The following is an 18,956-nucleotide window of genomic DNA, read 5'->3' on the forward strand; positions in this document are numbered from 1 at the left end:
TCCCAGATAAGATCTAGGGTGCTTCATAAGGTCAAGCCTAATTATGCTAAGAGGGCTGTGCCCTCTAAGCTGGGACTTGTTTGTGGCTTTGCCAACAGCTCAGTCCGAGGCTCAACCCTATAGCTGCTCCCTACACCTTAGAATGAAAAGATAATGTTAAATGAAATCTATTCTAACTACTGAGTTAATCCGTCCTGGAACATTAAACTCTTCTGTAATCTTTCCAAAATATTGCTGCACAATTTCTCCTTAATAACCAACAGAAATAGGGAATTTACTAATTCTTCAATTTTTAGGGCAATGTATTTCAACTGGACCATTCTAATACTTAAAAAGTTCTAATCTCTTTTGAAGGAAGGATAAAAACAACAACCTGGATTCTTAGCTAAATTATTTGGTGAATAAACTCCAGTGATCAATTTAAAATGGCAAAATGTTAAATCTGGTACCTGAATATAGACAGTGTTCTTCTTGATAAGACTATAAAATGTATGAGACAGAGGAAAATGCATGTGAGATGAAATCAGCTGTTGAGCTACTGAACCCTGAACCATTTCTGCTGCTCATGACTGGGGTGTTTCTAGGGAAGTCAAATAACTTCTCCACTTAAATAGTAAGTAGGGAGAAGATTAGATAGAGAGATATAAATAGAGAGATAGAGAGAGAGAGACATGGATGGAAGATGGAAGAAGGAAGGAAAGGGGATCAAAGTTAGTAAACTACATACTACTATCACACAGAAATTAGACATTTATTTTTTAAAATGACTTGAAAATATTAAAAGCAAGGTAATAGTATTGCTTTTTAGACAGAATTTAGGATCATAGAATTCATTGTATTTGCCTAATGTTCTAGCACATTTATCCAGTATAATAAATAGACCTCAGTTGCCAATATTTACATCAAAGGAGCTAGATGACTGGCTCAAGAGGCTTCACACCTAATGTGAACTCCAAATCAGTTCATTAATGTAAGCTGCAAGTCAAAGGCCATAAACCCTGGGACTGGTGATAAGGCAGACTGACATATCAGCCAGGAAGGCTGACAACAAATAGATCAAAGTGGGAGACAGGGCCAACCGGAAAGCCCATGTCACTGGGCACAGAGACAGCTGGCTCAGAGTGCCAAAATCAGGATGGATAGGCAGGGAGCCAAAGGTTGATGCCAGAAGTCGGTCACAGATACCTGGCTTTGCCCAGAAGTTAAGTTACATACTGCTCAATAAATATTTATTGACTCCCTGACTGAATAAGTGAATGCTGATAAGGAGTTATATAGCTGGCCAACCAATGCAATAAAAGCCTCACTAAGCTTTCAATTTTGCTATTAGTTTTGTTTAAATTTAAGTAACATTGCTTTATAACATTATATATGTTTTAAGTGTGCAACATTACAATTTGACATCTATATTACTATATCATGCTCATCACCAACACTCTAGTTTCCTTCTGTTACCATACAATGGCCTCCTTTACCTGTTTCCCCCTCCCTCCATCCCCTCTGGTAACTACCATCTGTTGTCTTCCTCTATAAGTTTGTGGGCTTTTTGTTTGTTTGCTTGTTTGTCCATCTCTTTGGTGTTTTTTAAATATTTCACATATGAATGAAATCATAGGTATTTGTTATTTTCTGGCTGAATATATCCTCTTTATCCACTCATCCATCAATGGACATTTAGGCCATTTCCAGATAGTAGCTATTGTAAATAATGTTGCAGTGAACAGAGGGATACATGTATCTTTCTGAATTAGTGTTTTCACATCCTCCAGATACTCAGAAGTAGAATAGTTGGATTATATGGTAGTGCTACTCTTAATTTTTGAGGAATCTTCATACTATTTTCCATAGTGGTGGTACTAATTTACATTCCCACCAATAGTGTATAAGAATTCCCTTTTATCCTCATCTTCTCTAACAGTTGCTTCTTGTCTGTAATTCATGAAGAAGGATAATCCTATATAATAAAAGCCTAATATGCTAAGTGTCTGGTCGTCTGGTCGGCCGTTCAATCAATCAAAGCACAATATGCTAATATGCTAAGGCTGCTCAACCGCTCGCTATGACGTGCACTGACCACCAGGGGCAGATGCTCCAAACGTAGGCACTGGGCCTCTAGTTAATTAAATAATAATCAATGATACAACTACTACTAATAATGGTAATAAATACATAGCTACTATTTATTGAGCACTTATATAGCAGACACTACAATGAGTGATTTCGTAAGCACTGGGCCTCTAGTTAATTAAATAATAACCAATGATACAACTACTAATAATAATGGTGATAAATACATAGCTACTATTTGAGCACTTATATAGCAGACACTACAATGAGTGATTTGCATACATTATCACATAATATCTTTATTAAAACTCTTTAAAATAGTTATTGTAATCACCCCCACTTCTGCAGGCCTAGAGAGAAATAGAAATCTTTGCAAAGTCACAAGGCTACAAGCAGCAAGCCTGAAGTCGCATGCAGATGCGGCTGCTTTTAAAACTTAGACTCATAATTCACTGGTATGATTTCATTAGCATATAGGGATTGAATATCTGTTATAGTTTAGTCAATCCCTAATGCTTTGCAAGACATAAAAAGATACGACACAATATCTTCTTTAAAGGAAATCTTCCTATTGTGTCTTATCTAAAGGATAATTAACACCAAATAGCTTTTATTTTTCTTTGTGTGTTTTTTTACCTTTTTTATATTTCTTGAGGGGTGCAATATTATATTAGGATTATAATGTGCTTACTTTTATGCACTACTTTACTCATGACAAGATTTAATAAGCATTTTTAAATAGAGATATAATTTGTATACATTAAAATTCACCTTTTAAATATATATAACTCAGTGATTTTTATTAAAGTTGTGGAACCATCATTATTCACTAATTTCAGAACACTTTCTTCACTCCATCAATCCTTAATGTTAGTTTGATTTTGAATTTCATTATTTCTCAATTTTTAAGGCAGTGAAACTATGTTTCTTTAAATCTTCACCCAAGGATATTTTCCCATTGATTTTTAGAGAGTGGAAGAGAGAGAGAAAGACAGAGAGAAATATGAATGTGAGAGAAACACATCAATTGGTTGCTTCCTGCATGCCTCTGACCAGGGCCCAGTCCAGGGAGCCTGCAATCAAGGCACATGCCCTTGACCAGATTTGAACCCAGGACCCCTCGGTCCACAAGCTGACTCTCTATTCACTGAGCCAAACCTGCTAGGGAAGCAGTGAAACTATTTTTTAAAAAATACTTCTTACACAGAAATTCAGAAAAAGACACATTAAAGTAGAATTCCCTTAGTTGTGTAGGTGAGTGGGAATTAATCCCTAACCACTCTCCTATTCTTCCCCCCTACAACTTAGCATTTAATTTAAAAAACAATGTTTTACTTGATTTTTTAATGTGCATTGTAAACATCCAGTAGAAATAACTGAAAGTCCTTAGTGGATGGTGGGACAGGGACAAGAGTATGGAAAGCCGCTGTAAAGGAAAGCACCCCTAAGTATTGTACTGTGTGGGTGAAGCATAGGATTATGCTCTTACATGTTATGGGTCAAATTGTTTCCCTAAAACTCACCTGGTGAAGACTTATCCCCCATTAACTTAGTACACATTTTTTGAAATAGCATTGCAGATATAAAAAGTTAAATTAAGGTGTGCTCATTAGGATGGGTCCTGATCCATATGACGAATGTCCTTATAAAATGGGAAGTTTGGACCTAGAGACACACATATTCTGAAGGTCATGTGAAGAGGGTAGAGATTGGCGTGAGGCTTCTAAAAGCCAAGGAATACCAAAGATTGCCACCAACCACCAGAAGTTAGGTGAGAGGCACAGAACTGACTCTCTCTCTCTCAGCTCTTACAAGGAACAAACCCTGCCAACACTTTGCTATTGGATTTCTTGCCTCCAGAATTGTAAGACAATATATTTCTATTATGTAAGCCACCCAGTTTGTGGTGATTTGTTAAGACAATCCTGGCAAACCAGTACATATGCCTAACATTCCTTATGACATTTTTGTTTCATGGTGGTAGTTATTCAAAGTCTCCATGCAAGTTCCAAACATGTTCTCATTCTTTGGAAGAGGAGATGCATTAGGCCCAAATCCAATGGTATCCATGCCCAATTGTTGTGGGAACATCCTTCATTCATTTCATTACTTTCTAGTCTTTATCCATCACCGTTTAATGAATGTCCTTATCTCCCTCCTTAGGGACCATTTCCTAATGGTCCAAAGCACAGTGTCTAAATTCTCTTTTCATCCTGACACATGCTATGATGTCACCAGAAATAGCACAAAAGCATTGAGATCTCAGGTTTGTTTGCTTTTTTTTTTTCACACAACAAATCTTGTTCTAGAAACAGTTATTCTATGACCCTGTTTTTAATATGTTACAAGTACTAGTTCTTCTCAGAGGTGCTTGGGAATTAAAATAATCACGCACCATTATCTGTGTAACCATTATTTAGTCTTCTTTCTGGGCATATAAAATCATATTTTATAGGTGGTTATCTCCTGGTAGGCAACTATAAGTAATTTTATATTCTTCTATTTGTTTATTTTTAATAAACTTTGATAACATGTGCAATAAAAAGGTTTTGTTAAAAAATAACTTTCTATTAACTCAGCTTATACATCACTTACAATGCACATAGACTGACTATAGCCAAATTTGGGATCTTTTATCTTCAGCAAAGAATACAAATAGAAATTAATCTCCTAGTATTTCAGTTGTAGTTCTTTTTGAGTTCAACTGAAGTTTAGCAGTCATATAAATCATCTCCAATCTTGACATGATTCAGTGGGTGGCCAATTTAACATGGATTGACATCCAAATGTCAGCTTCAGAAATGTATTCCAAAGTGGATTTTTTTTTCAGAGAGGATGAAATGAGATAACCTGAGGGGGTGAGAATGGAAACAACAGAGCATGTAATTGAAAAAAAAAAAAGTCTATGTTGGTTTCAGGATCTCCAGTACTTTATTGGAATTTCAGGGAAGAAACAGAACTTATAAACTTGGTAACTGGATACAGCTCCCCATTATCTCCTCCATCCTTCTATGTATTTTCCCTTTCTCTAGCAGCTTTAGAAAATCAATTTCCTTATGGGACTTGTACTTGTTAAGTTTTATAGCTTTAATTTAGCTAACATCCCTATATGTTTTCCCAAGAGTTTGGTTAGTAAAAACACTTTAAAAAAATCATAATAGTTTACATTACTATGAAGTGCTTTTAAAAACTCAAAACAGTTTACATTAGTATGAAGTACAATAAATAAGCTACTAATAATAGTTAACATTTCGTGGTGATTTATAAATTGCAAATCATTTTCATATGATTTCTTAATGTTTTCTATATGACAAAACTGTAAACAGCTATTTTAAATCCTATATTTATAGATGAAGAATGTATCCTGATCATGTATTCACTCATGTTATCCTAGCAATCATAATAACAACACAAGAATAGGAAATAACATTTCCTGAGGGGCTACGACATGTGCCAGGCACTTTGCTGGTACTACTTTACATAACTTACCTCCAATCTTTATAATGAGCATGGGAATTAAGTATTTTTGTTCCCATCCTATATAATAAAAGCCTAATATGCTAAGTGTCCGGTCGATAGGCTGGCCGTTCAATCAAAGCGTTAATATGCTAATGATATGCTAAGGCCGCTCAACCGCTCACTATGACATGCACTGACCACCAGGGGGCAGTCAACTGGTTGACCAGTCCTTATGATGTACACTGACTACCAGGGGGCAGATGCTCTGACCAGTAGGTTAGCTTGCTGCTGGGGTCTGGCTGATCAGAACTGAGCAAGAAAGGCTGGACACGCCCTGGAGCCCTCCTGCATTCCCTCCCCAGCTTGCCAACATCCCGCATCCCTCCTTGGCCCTGATCATGCAGTGCACCAGTGGGGTCCCTCAGCCTGGCCTGCACCCTCTCACAATTCGGGACCCCTTGGGGGATGTCGGAGAGCCAGTTTGGGCCTGATCCCCCAGGCCAGGCCAAGGGACCTCACTGGTGCACGAATTTGTGCACCGGGCCTCTAGTATTAAATATTTAGAAATTATGAAACACAAATATTAGCTTGCCTGAGATCACCTGGCTAGTAAGGAGCACTTTCCACTCCTCTATGAGATTCAATCCTGATGCACAGGTTCTTATTTACATAAATATTTGCATCCAGTGCATGGGAAGAGAACAGACTGGATTAAAATTGAGGCCATTTGGGAATTTTCAAACCAAGCCAGCCTTTCCAGGTGCAGAGAAGGTTAGCAGTCACCTCTGTGATCCAATTTGGACAGCAGAACACTCAGACCTCTTTCCAGGATTCCCACTCTCGGTTTTATAGCGTTGGGCCTTGAGGAATGGATGAAATCAGCAAACTCAGAGGAAGTAGAAAACAAAACAGAAGCAAGTAGAGAGAACAGTCAAGAAGTCTAGTTGGGAGGGGAAAAGTTGTCATGGAAAATAGGGTGGGATGGAAGGAAAGTGAATTGTAAGATTTTACAGCTTTTCTTCCTCCCTGGAACAATTAAGAACAAGTTAGGAAGCATTACTGCCTAGAAAAAAATCTATGGAACAGGGAAAATATCAAGATTTAGAGGGCATACAAAAATCTGAAGTCAGACACCTGGCTAAAATTGTCTCCTAGCTGTATCCTTATAACTTGATATAAATTTGATCTTATTGATGGACATAGGGAGCACATTTAACCATAAGTTATACTTCTAATGAGTTCAATTAAAAATGTGTGCTTCCTCAGTGAAAAGGAACTCATTACATTAATCGAAGAAAAGAAATTTAAAAGGAAAACAAGGCTGCTGTTTAGTTTTGGGCACTTTTTTTTTTTTTGAAGGAACTGATTACTTTTTATTTGGAATAAAATAAAATTTGTTTCAGTTAGGAAATTTGCCATAAACTCTGAAATAGTATTTTGTTCAATTATGCAACATAGATACTTAATTTAGAATACGATTAGATTAGATCATTAGAATGATTCAGATTACTAAAAGCCAATGATTAGCACACAATATTATACATGAGAGTTAAGTTCTCTCACTTTGAGGATACTTCAAAGATGCCTTATTTACTCATTTATTCACATCACAAACTCTTTCCAATGGGTTCGATAACAACAAAGCTGAGCACCTTTCATTTCAAGACTTTTTTACAGATATACCAGATTAAAGTGTATTAACATTGTTTGCGGGTAGTTTTTATCCCGCGCTCTACTACACTGGTAGAACGTATAAATACGTAAAACGTATAAATACGTTTCCCGCATAGAATGTGTTAAACCATTAACTCATTAGAGCAGTGTTTCCAGCCTTGACATGAGAATTCTTTGTGAGTTTCACAAACTACCAATCAATGTCTAGGGCTCACCTCCAGACTTCCTAATTTAACAGATCTGCGGCATGGCCTAGGTGTCAGGAATTTAAAAAGCTGCCTTGGGAGCACTAGTGCATGAAAAACCCCGTTATTCCTCACAGGCACTGGCTGGCATGCACTAGGCAGGCATAGTTCCTGACAGGGCTGCGGAAACCAGACAGAAGCAGAAAGTGCTCATTTCATGTGCTCCCTGGATAGGTGACTGTCTTGCTCATTAGTACTATGCCTGGACAGCAACAACAAAACAACAAATAATTACCCCTTAATTGGCAAATAAGTTGGGGAGTGTAAGCAGCTTGATTAAGAGAAGGACTCTATAAGGGTGAGGTATTTCTGCCTGACTTTCTACAGGATCTTTAGGATTTTTTCTGGTGCAGTTGGGTACTTTGGCCATTCTTTCATTCAGTAACTATTTATGAGTACCAACTGTGTACTAGAGGTAGTGATGGAAAGAGAAGTAAATAACATATGAGCCTTACCCCAGAGAGCTTACACATGAGAAGATAAAGCATGTACACACAGAGCTACATGTATCACATACACCCACAGACACAGCTATAAGATGTATGATCAATACTGTGGCGGAAGTACAAGTCAACCAACCATATCATGAGATCCATTTTTCCAGAATTGTACATTGCCAACTATATAGTAAATGACATAAGAAAAACTATTTTATCAAAGGTATTCCTTAATTAATCATGTGCATTTTGTTCATAAATAAAAATTTTTGAAGATAAGAATCAAGTTGTGTTTATTTTTATTAGCTCTGGATCCAGCAAAGTTTAAGGCATAGAGTATGCCTTAATAAGTTTTTTCTGAACTAATGTAAATTATCAATTAAAACTGGTGGGAAACCTTGATGGATCAAAGACACTTTAAAATTTAGCTCCTTTTGAAAACTGAATAGGGATATCTAGCTGAGGGTCTTACAAGAGAGAAACTAGAAAGGATTTTTGTGGTTCTGAGTTCTTAACCAGAGAACCTACTCTAGCTGGTTTGTAGAAAAAAGGGATTCTATAAGTTATATAGACAATATACAAATAATTTCCAAAGCATTGGAAAAAGGTAATGAAATAGACTCTAGGTTGTGCTTCCACAACAATTTTCAGGTCATCTTCCAGAACATGCTTGGCATTGTAATACCATATTTAGGAAGCTTTCAAATTAGGGAGTCACAACCATAGCGTTAGGTACAGAACCAGGCTGACTCTGTAGCAATGCACAGGAGCAAAATTAATGTTCCATTCACACCTTTCTTCTTTTCCCCACACAATTCAACTCTGAATCATTTGTGCATCTTTCATGGATGTTGATGTGTAAATTTGAATAATTGGTGAGAATCAATGGCTTCTGTTTAATCAGAGACAAAAACAAACAAACAGAAAACCCTCCCACTGGTTCTTCATAGAATTCTTCTTCTTCTTCTTCTTCTTCTTCTTCTTCTTCTTCTTCTTCTTCTTCTTTTTTACATTAATCTGACACTGTAGAATAGCAGGAACCACTTGCCTAATAGCTCTTAAATAATTTCTACCAAAAATAAATAAATGTTCCAAATACTTGTGTTATATTAACTCATTTAATTCTTATTTTTTTTAAAATAAGAAAAAACCTAGGAGATTGTTTCTCTAACTTGGCTCTTAAATAATTTCTACCAAAAATAAATAAATAAATGTTCCAAGTACTTGTGTTATATTAACTCATTTCATTCCCATTTTTTAAAAAATAAGAAAAAACCTAGGAGATTGTTTCTCTAACTTTTCCACTTTGCAGATGAGGAAAATGAGGGACATGGAGGTTAGCACAGTCAGTGTGCACAGGAGCAGGTTCTGCATCCTGAAGTTTGGTTCCAGTGTCCATGATCTTGACTGCTAACCTATGCCAACTTCCAATGGTGGCCTCCAGCAGTTTCTGCTTGCTGAGGTGCTAACACTGCTCTAAGCACTTTCCATGTATGGAAGTGCACACTCCCCTCCTACCCATCTCAAGTGGGTGCCTCTGCCAGACTGTGCAGGCTTGGCTTGCACACAATGTATGGGGGATCTGCTGAGAGAGCAGAAGGTGTGTTTGGGGCACTCCTTCCAGAAGTTGTACTCTGAAAGATATCCCTCTTAGTTTCTGTATCCCACAAGAGCTAAAGCCAACAATCATGATCATCTCACTAGTGTATTTTAGGAACCACCTGGACTGGCACTTGTAGGACCCTTTGTCCTTCATAAAGCTTGTCTCTCCTGTCTTCCTTGCTGTCTGCCCTCCTGCCTGCTGCATTCTCTGCCAGGCTCCCTCCCAGAAATTGACCTTGCTCAGAACATTTTCTGGCTTTGTAACTTTTATATAAACAGGCCCACTTTTCCTCTGAACCTCCTACTTGCTCTAAAAGATATATCATATTATATCATCTGAAGGGGTACAGATGATATGCCACAGTGGCATAAAAATTATTTTGAGCAGAAGGCATTTGAGGTTCTGAAATTTCTAGTGTCTAAAAGCGGGGTCTCCTAAAAGATCGTATCATAAACCCCCTTCCTGTGAGCAAGGAGAGAAGATTGATCACTGGAGGTGAGAAGTCTCTACCCCACACCTACACATTGTCACAAAGCTATTCTATCTCTCATCTATCCTCTTAAGGGTCCTTTATCTTTCTAAAAAGTGTTTTTATCTTTCCTTAATTACCCTTTCTCTTCCTCTCCTTTCTCTATTAAGATAGTATTTAATCCCCAAATTACCACCCTTTTGAACATTTTGTGAACTCTCACATCTCTGTGATTAAATATTGTTTTTCTCTTTCCCTAATATGTTTAATTCACAGGCTCCCCAGTACAGAAAGTAAGAGAATAGAGGAAAAACTTTTCCTCCCTAACACATTCTTGTTATGGTGTTAACAGCTAAGGTTTAACAGTAAACACCTTAAGTTTAACAGCAGTTATCTCTGGAGAAGAGATCAGAATTTTTCTGCATTTTCCTAGATTTTTCTGCATTTTTCCTTTTTTAAGTAATTATTAATTTCTACATCTATATTGAAAAATATGTTCAATACAGAGGCGTTGTGAAGATGCTGCCTTAGCTCCTGATACCACTTTTAGCTGCTGACCTTCATCAACAGGTAGACCCTGAAAGCTATTATGCATAGTGTGACCTTGACTCTTAGTAATTGTAACTCCAATCAGGGTGTGGGCCACTCACACAAGTGCAGGCAAACAAATGATCTCTGTAGGAATTTTGGAATTGAGACTGTGAGAGACAGATATTCTCATTTTCTTTGTCTGTGGGAAAGGCACTTTTAATGTACCATATGGACCAGAGAAGAAGGCAAAATGAACAGGTTGGGAGGAGTCAGAGAAATTGAAAAAAAAAAAATGAAATCCTTGTAGAGACAAGCAAATATGAGAGATAAAGAAAAGTTTTGGGGGGAGCACCTAATCATCTCATTTCAGCTTTTCCTAGCCCACATGGCACTGTATAATAAATTACTGTTTTCTTCTTAAACAAGCCTAAAATCACTTTCTTATATTTGCAGACAAAACAATTCCAAAATTATGAAACATTATTGACTGTATTTTAAAATACTGTTAATGGCAGGTAATGTGTTCTATGCATAAAGTCTCTGAGTGTAATCTTTTTGGCAGACAAGACTTCCTTACCCAAAGGAATGACCCCCTAATGTTGATAATGGCAAGTGTCATGTCGGGACAGTGAGGACAATGTTTAATGGATTGGGTGACCTTCCAATACTACCTCAGATTTCATAGTTTATAATGTGTGTTAAGGCAATAGCACTGACGTCACACCTAGACAATAGACAATCTCATGACTTGTGAGTCACACTTTCCGCTCTGTTATCATAATAAAATCACAAGTTAATCTTGAGCATCTTGCTTGAAATGTCAACAAGGTCAGCCTTGCCTCTGGTTACCTTGGTGACTGTGGAGAAACAGACATGTACTCCTCACCACTTCTTTTGACAGTCAGGCCTGCAGCCACAGGCAGATGTCTCTGTGGTTGCACCCAAATTCGTTAAATCGCTTCAACCTGGAGCAGTAGAGACAAAGATATTTCAGAGAATGGTACCCAAAGACTAACTGCTGTCATAGCTGTGATATGAAAACAAATTATAATTTGCAAAAGTCAATTCAATCTTGTCCCACATGTTTGATATGGCTTATCAGATATTCATGCTTTAACTTCAACTAAGAAAAATGTATTGTGTGATTTTAACACATCTTTTATATTTTAAAAAGTTAAAATATTTTATTTTTTTATGCAAGAACTTTCAGCCTTTCAGCTCTTTGAGGTTACTGCATTTCTCGGTTGAGGTAGGGCACTAAAATATTAGCCACATAGTGTAAATGATACATTAGGCAAATACTTGTTTCATGCCTACCCTGTAGTAGTCTACTGTTTTAGATACGGAGGGAAGTCACAGTGAACAAAATAGTTGATATCATCCCTTTCTGATTTGAATTTAATAAAAAGAGATGCTAGAACACAAAACAAATGAAGGAGGCTAAACAGTGAGAAATGGCATGGAAACAAAATGACCTGGGAAGGGGACTGGAGTGCCTCAGAGGAGGGAGTTTCCATTTAAATCACAGTGCTTTCATACAAAGGCACAAGATGATGGAACAATCCTTACAGTATCTAGGGGAAAATTAGTGAACACATTTTCTCTGAATCTAGAGTAGGCTGGCAAGTGTGAGGACCTGCAAAGCAGTGAGTGTAGCTGAGCGAGGGAAGAGAATAGTATTAAAGGATGACAGAGAGGTAAACTTGGAGGCCTTATCATGGGGGAGAGCGTACATTTTGATGAATATAAACATTTTGACTTTGCTTCAAAAAAATGAGAAGTTATTAGAATTTTAAAAAATCTTTATTGTTGAAGGTATTCCATATATCCCCTTTTCCCCCTATGACCCCTTCTGGCCTGCCCCTGACCTCTGCCCCAGGCCTTCACCAACCTATTGTCTGTGTCCATGGGTTACGCAGTCATTGGAAATTTTTAAACAAACAAACAAAAAATAGCATGATGTGAATTATGTTTTTTAATAGTTATTGAGGTAAATAATATATTTTACCCATTTAGAATGCACAGTTCAATACTTTTTATAAATATTCACAGGATTTTGCAACTATCACCATAATCTAGTTTTAGAATATTTTTGTTTTCCCAAAAAGAAAAACTATACCTATTTGCTGTCACTATTCATTACCTCCCTTCTCCACTTCCCACTCTCCCAGTCCTTAGCAACCACTAATCTGTCTCTGTCTATATAAATTTGCTTATTTCACTTGACATATTTTCAACGTTTATCCAGGTTGTTGCATATATCATCATTATTCCTTTTTATTGATGTGTATTGTTCCATTGCATGACCATGACACATTTATTTTATTAGTTGATGGAGATTTAGGTTGTATTTACTTTTGGCTACATGAAAAATGCTCCTATGAATGTTTGTGTATAATTTTTTGAGTGGACAAACATTTTATTTATTTTGAATATATAATTAGGAGCAGAATTGCTGGATTATATGATAAGTCTGTGTTTAATATTCTAAAAAAACTGCCAAAATGTTTTCCAAAATGGCTATACCTTCTACTTTTCCATGAGCAGTGGATGAGGCTTCTAATTTCTCAAAATCCTTGCTAGCACTAGCCTCTTTTGTGACATCCTAATGGATATAAAGTGATATCTCACAGTGGTTTTGAGTGAATTTACCTAAGACTAATCATGTTGAACAATTTTCCATGTACTTATTGGACATTTGTATGTCTTCTTTGGAGAAATGTGGTTAAAGGAAACAATGGTTGTCTTGTAATATTATAGAAAAGTCAAAAAAGTGGGTAAGCAACACTTGTTTCTAGAGGTAAAGAAAGCTGCCTTACATCTTGATGTATTTAGGAGAGGGGGGACATGATGGAGGTCATCCTTTAGGAACAGGAATATGACTATACGGTGCAGATAGATGAGAAGTAAATGAGAACTAGAGAGAAAATCAGTATCGAAAAAGGTGGGGATGCTACTGAACAAATGTATGAAGGAGGAAGAGCCTCATTTGTAACAGAATTATATTGTGTTTGTTTTTATTTTGTGGTGCCATATACTAGATCAGAACAAAGTGAAGATCACTGCAATATTCTCATTCTAATTATTACGTAGTGATCTGTCATCAGTTATACTTCTAAGTAGCTAGTAGGTAAAATGCTTTTTATGTTTATTTTTCTATTCAAAGTAAGAGTCTTAATTTGCTGTTGTTTCTAAACTAACTTCTTACTAATATTCCCTGATGATCTCTAGAGAAATAAAATTTTCATCCCATATTTCTCATTATAGAAAACTAATTAGAGTTCTAATTAGTACATAAATGGTTTTCAGAATAATCTTCTTTATAATACAAAATAATTTACTTTTTCAATTACATTTGTGTTTGGCAAAATATTGAATTGATTACATTTCCAAAAACCTTGGCTATTATGGCTGAATCTGTTTTCCTTTTCCTCCTGGGAAGCAAAGGGGAGAAAAAAGAAAACGTGGATAAAAGAGTTTGCTCTTACTTATATTCTTTTGTGAATATGGCTATACGTTTTACTTTCCTAAATCTTTGGTCATGTCTCCTCTTTCCTTATTTATTTATTTATTTATTTATTTAGTCAGTCAGTTAGTTAGTTAGTTAGTTATTCACTTATTCACTTACTTATTGTTCAGTGTTTTTATGCAGAATTAGGATTCCCCTAATGGGGGTGGGGGAATTAAGTAAAATAATGGTGATTTAGTCTTAGGAGAAGAGTTTACAAAATAAGTCCAATACAACTTTAGTGAAAATCTAATATGGTTTCTAAAAGATGAATATCACATTATTCTAAAATATTGAGTACGGAGGAAGATGATTTTAGCAAAATATATATAAGCCAGATCACACAGATCCTTGTCAACCACCTGAGGGAGTATTATATTTGCTTAAGAAAAATGAGAAACAATTATATAGTTTTAAGAGAGGATATAACATGATCAGAATTATAGATGGAAAAATCATACTATTTAAATGATAGAGAACAGTTTAAATTGGGACAGATGAATGGAAATATAAACAGCCATGCCTCAATTCCTTTCAATGACTGTGCCTTTAGCAAATACTGTTAGAGTACTTACCATGTGCTAGACATTAGCTAGGACACATTGAAGCTATTGTCTCTTTTCCAGTTGGGGATAGGGATAAAAATGTTGTTTTAATGTTTTCAGGTCTCTAACCCAAGACTCCACATGCTTCCTATTGATTTAGCTTGCCTAACTTGCTTTGCAGAAAAGGTCATTATCGTCTGATTCTAACTCACTCACTCAGTTTCTCTCTATTTTATAGTAAACATTTGTGTGTGTGTGTGTGTGTGTGTGTGTGTGTGTGTGTGTGTGTGTGTGTGTGAAGTGTCCCCAAAATGTATACACACTCTAACAGCTGATAACTCACTCAATTTTTCACTCCATTTCAGGTTTAACTGATTTGAAATAATGAGTGAAGTCAGACTAAGCTTCGGTGGAATAATTTTAATGTTTTGCATGATCCATTCCTTGAAATTTTAAACCATCTGAAAAACATCTTTTTCTTATTTTTTTTGAACAGAGAGATTTATAAACTACTTATTCAATTTCTTTAAATATTACAAATCTAGCCATACTCTGTACTTTCTTGGGTCATTTTTGATGTTATATTTCTCTTGGAGTTTATTCATTTTGTCTAACTTTTCAAAATTTTTGCCATAATGATTATTCAGAATGTTCTCTCTATTTTTTAAACTATATGGTATCTATAGTCATGTCCTATTTTTTAGTTGTTCCTTTTTTTCTTGATAAATCTTACCAGAAATTTAATTTATTCTGGTAGCTGTTCCAAAACCAAGTTTTGAATTTATTGATTGTCTATTCTATTCTTTGTTTTAACTTTTAACTACTTCTGTTTTGTTTTTTTAACCTTTTAATTTTAGGGGGTATTCATTCTGCTTTTATTTTCTAATGTCTTTAGTTGAGTGTTTTCTTTGTTAATTTTAAACTTTCTATTTTTTATAAGCATTTAATGTGATGGATTTTATTAAGTTACTGCATTTGCTGCATCTCACAAGTTTTAAAATTTAGTATTTTTTTATCATTTGCTTCTAAGAACTTGTAAATTTCCACAATTATATTTTTGAGCCACAAATTATATTTCCAAGTATGTGGGTATTTAACAGACTTACACATGGAAACAAATGAAGAATTATAAGTAGTTTATAATTATATGATAAATAAAGCATTATGGATTCTTTGTCTTTACATTCATTATCCTGAACAATACCAAATCCACTGAAAATTATGTTTCTTTAAGTTTCTTTTCGAAGTGGTCTCATATATACCAAGCATAATAATGAAAAAGAAATTAGGGTGCTGATCACACTCTCTTCCTATGTTTTTTAATACAGTGTAATTCCCATATATTACTCATAATTAACTGTCATCACTTAGCTTTCTCTGTCAAAGGGATCAGCTGGTTCTCCATGTTCTACATTTATATATCATATATATATATATATATGAAACAAGGTCACTAGCTATGTCAAGGATAAAAGTCCAGTTGTTAATATATGAAAACTTTTAAGTGTGCATATAATGAGAGTTTATCATGACATTAAATTTACAATCTCTTTAATAAACAAATAACATCTTCAGGGAAAATTAATATTCAAGACATGGGTTCTTTTTCTGGACACTGTTAACCAAAAGTATCTAAAAAGGTATTTGGCTAATTGAACATCATTCTGGTGACTAATTAAATCTATTTCCAGAATCAAGGTCTTTCTTCTCAAGCAATCCATCTCTTATAACATAAGATTAAATAGTGTAAAATACTTAATCAAATGATTCAATATTTAATCACTCAACCAATGTCTTTGTCTGACAGCTTCAGGTAATCATCTTGATGGATATACCTATAAAGTCACTGGCATTTTAATTAGTTTGATTACGTGCTTAAATACTATTTTAAGCACCTACTATGAGTTTCAAACATCCCAGAAGCCATGTTTTACTCAAGAAATACAAAAGGTAACTTCTTTCAATAAAGAGATAAAATATAATTTAAAAATACGAGAAAACTATAAAATACTAAATTAGAACAAGCATTCTATAAAAATAAAATATGTAACTAGCACTTACTTTATACTAAGTATTCATTTAAGAAATTAACCAAAGGACTTGTATGCATGCATATAAGCCTAACCAATGGACACAGACACCAGGAGGGTGAGGGCATGAGTAGGGGGGTGGGAGGCAATGGGGAGATAAGGACACATATGTAATACCTTAATTAATAAAGAAAAAAATGGAAAATTATTTTTAAAACTACTATGTGTAAAAGACTCTGGGAATACAACTCTGAACAAGAAAGAGTCTCTTGCAAAGCTCTCACAATAAAATGAAAAAAAAATACTAAGCACTTAATGAAACTTGATGGGTGATGGATACACCACACAAAAGACAGGGTGTTTGTGCTGTCATGTTGGAGGGCTCACATCTGGTCTTTGCAGGTCAGGGAATGTTGAAGCATAAATATTCCAGAAACCAGAACAAATTATTTGCAAAGGATAAGAGAAAGAATAACAGATTTGAAAAATTACAATTAGTATAAATAGTTGAAGATGACTGGAAAAATGGACAAAAAAATGCAATGGTAAACTGGGAGATGTAAGCAGAGACTAGAACATGAAGGAATTTATAAGCCATACTAACAAATTGAGCTGTATTCTGAAGGCAGTGTCCTTGGAGGTTTATAAGCAGATGTGATCAAATTCATCTTTTCAAAAACTCAGTCTTTATCATGAAAAATGAATTGGGGAGAAGAAATACTAGAGGCTTCTATAGCAGCTGCATCACTAATCGAAGAAAGGTGATTGAGGCCTGCTTTAAGGTATTAGAATTGGATATACAGAAGTGCTGATTCAAAAGTTATTTAGAAAATAAAGTAGAAAGACCTCAGATGTGTTATATGTGCAGCAACAGGAAGAATACAAGTCAGTGATGAAGGTTTAGTTGATGATTTCTACCATTTAGGAATGATGGTGTCATTCACTAAGTTAGGCAATACTAGAAGAGGTTTAGGTGAATGAGAAACCAAGGTGGATATAGCCACTAGGTACAGATTATATAATGGCTACTGAACTCAGGAAAGATTCTGGATGAGTCATAAAAATCTGGGGTCATCATTACAGAAACCTCACAACTGTCTCATGAGAAAAGCATTATCTCTAACTTGAAAACAAAAACTCGGAGGTTTAGAGTTGTTAAAAGACCTGCCAATTTGTTACATCTGGTAAATAGTAGGACCAAGATAAAATCCACATCTATCTTGCCCCAACATCAGTGTTTTTAAAACTTCATTTGTATATAAAACTCCCTCCTTCCCTCCCTCCTCCCCGGTGTCCCTCCCCCTTTTCTCCCTCGCCTTTGGGGAGGAGGGAGGGAGGGAGGACAAGAGACAGCCCCTCCTTCCCTCCCTCCTCCACGGGGGCCCTCCCCCTTTTCTAGAATCCCTGGGTATCTGAGAAAGGGGTTCCAAGTGGAGGGGAATGATTCAAAAGGAACGCAGAAGCTCCAGAAACAGATTTGGTCATGACAGCTGGGGTGGTCCTGTGCTCCCAGTTCTCTGAACATTTCCTCCTGGGTGCCTTGTGTGCAGCTGAGCAAAGAGGGCATTCCTTGATTCTGCACAAATTCTATCAAGTGTAAAGTAATTAAATGTGGAGACCAGTAGACTACAGTGATGCCTCTAATGCCTTCACAGAGAAAGACAACCTGAGCCAGAGTCAATGCTCTCAAATCCAAGACAATGAAACTTAAGAACAACCAATCACAAACAGCCAATCAGGCTTTCCCAAATAAGTCAACCACTTAAGCTTTAGCCAATTCAATAATTTCTTCACTTTGCTTCTGGGTCTTCTCTGTAAAAACCTGTCCCCTAGTTTCCTTGGGTTCCCTCTCACTTCTCACTCTCATCCCAAAGTGCATTCTTCAAATAGCATGGAGAGTAAATTTTTTAAATGAAGTATGTCCTGCCCATTTGTTTAGAAACTTTCAGTACCTTTCATCCCACTTCATGTAAAAATCCCTGTGCTGTATTTTTTTTTTTGCCACATTTTCAGAGACAGTTTCAAATGAATTGTACTTTGGAAGACATGGTCATTGTAGGGGAGAGTATTAAAATAGGACAGGAGAATAAGTTAAGAAGATAGGTAAGGGGTAAAGAAAACCATACTTATGCGTTAGACATAGGAATAATGGGAAAGAAATGAGAAAAACAACAACACTCTACTGTAAAGAAAGCCATGATGTCTGGCTGGTGTGGCGCAGTAGTTGATCACCAATCCATGAATCAGAGATCAGGTTTTGATTCCTGGTCAGGGCACATGCCAGAGTTTCAGGCTCTATCCCCAGTAGGGGGCATGCAGGAGGCAGCCAATCAATGATTCTCATTATGGTTTCTACTTCTCCCTTCCTCTCTCTGAAATCAATTATAT

The sequence above is a fragment of the Myotis brandtii genome, unplaced genomic scaffold, assembly GCF_000412655.1.
Source record: "Myotis brandtii unplaced genomic scaffold, ASM41265v1 scaffold212, whole genome shotgun sequence".
Taxonomy (NCBI): domain Eukaryota; kingdom Metazoa; phylum Chordata; class Mammalia; order Chiroptera; family Vespertilionidae; genus Myotis; species Myotis brandtii.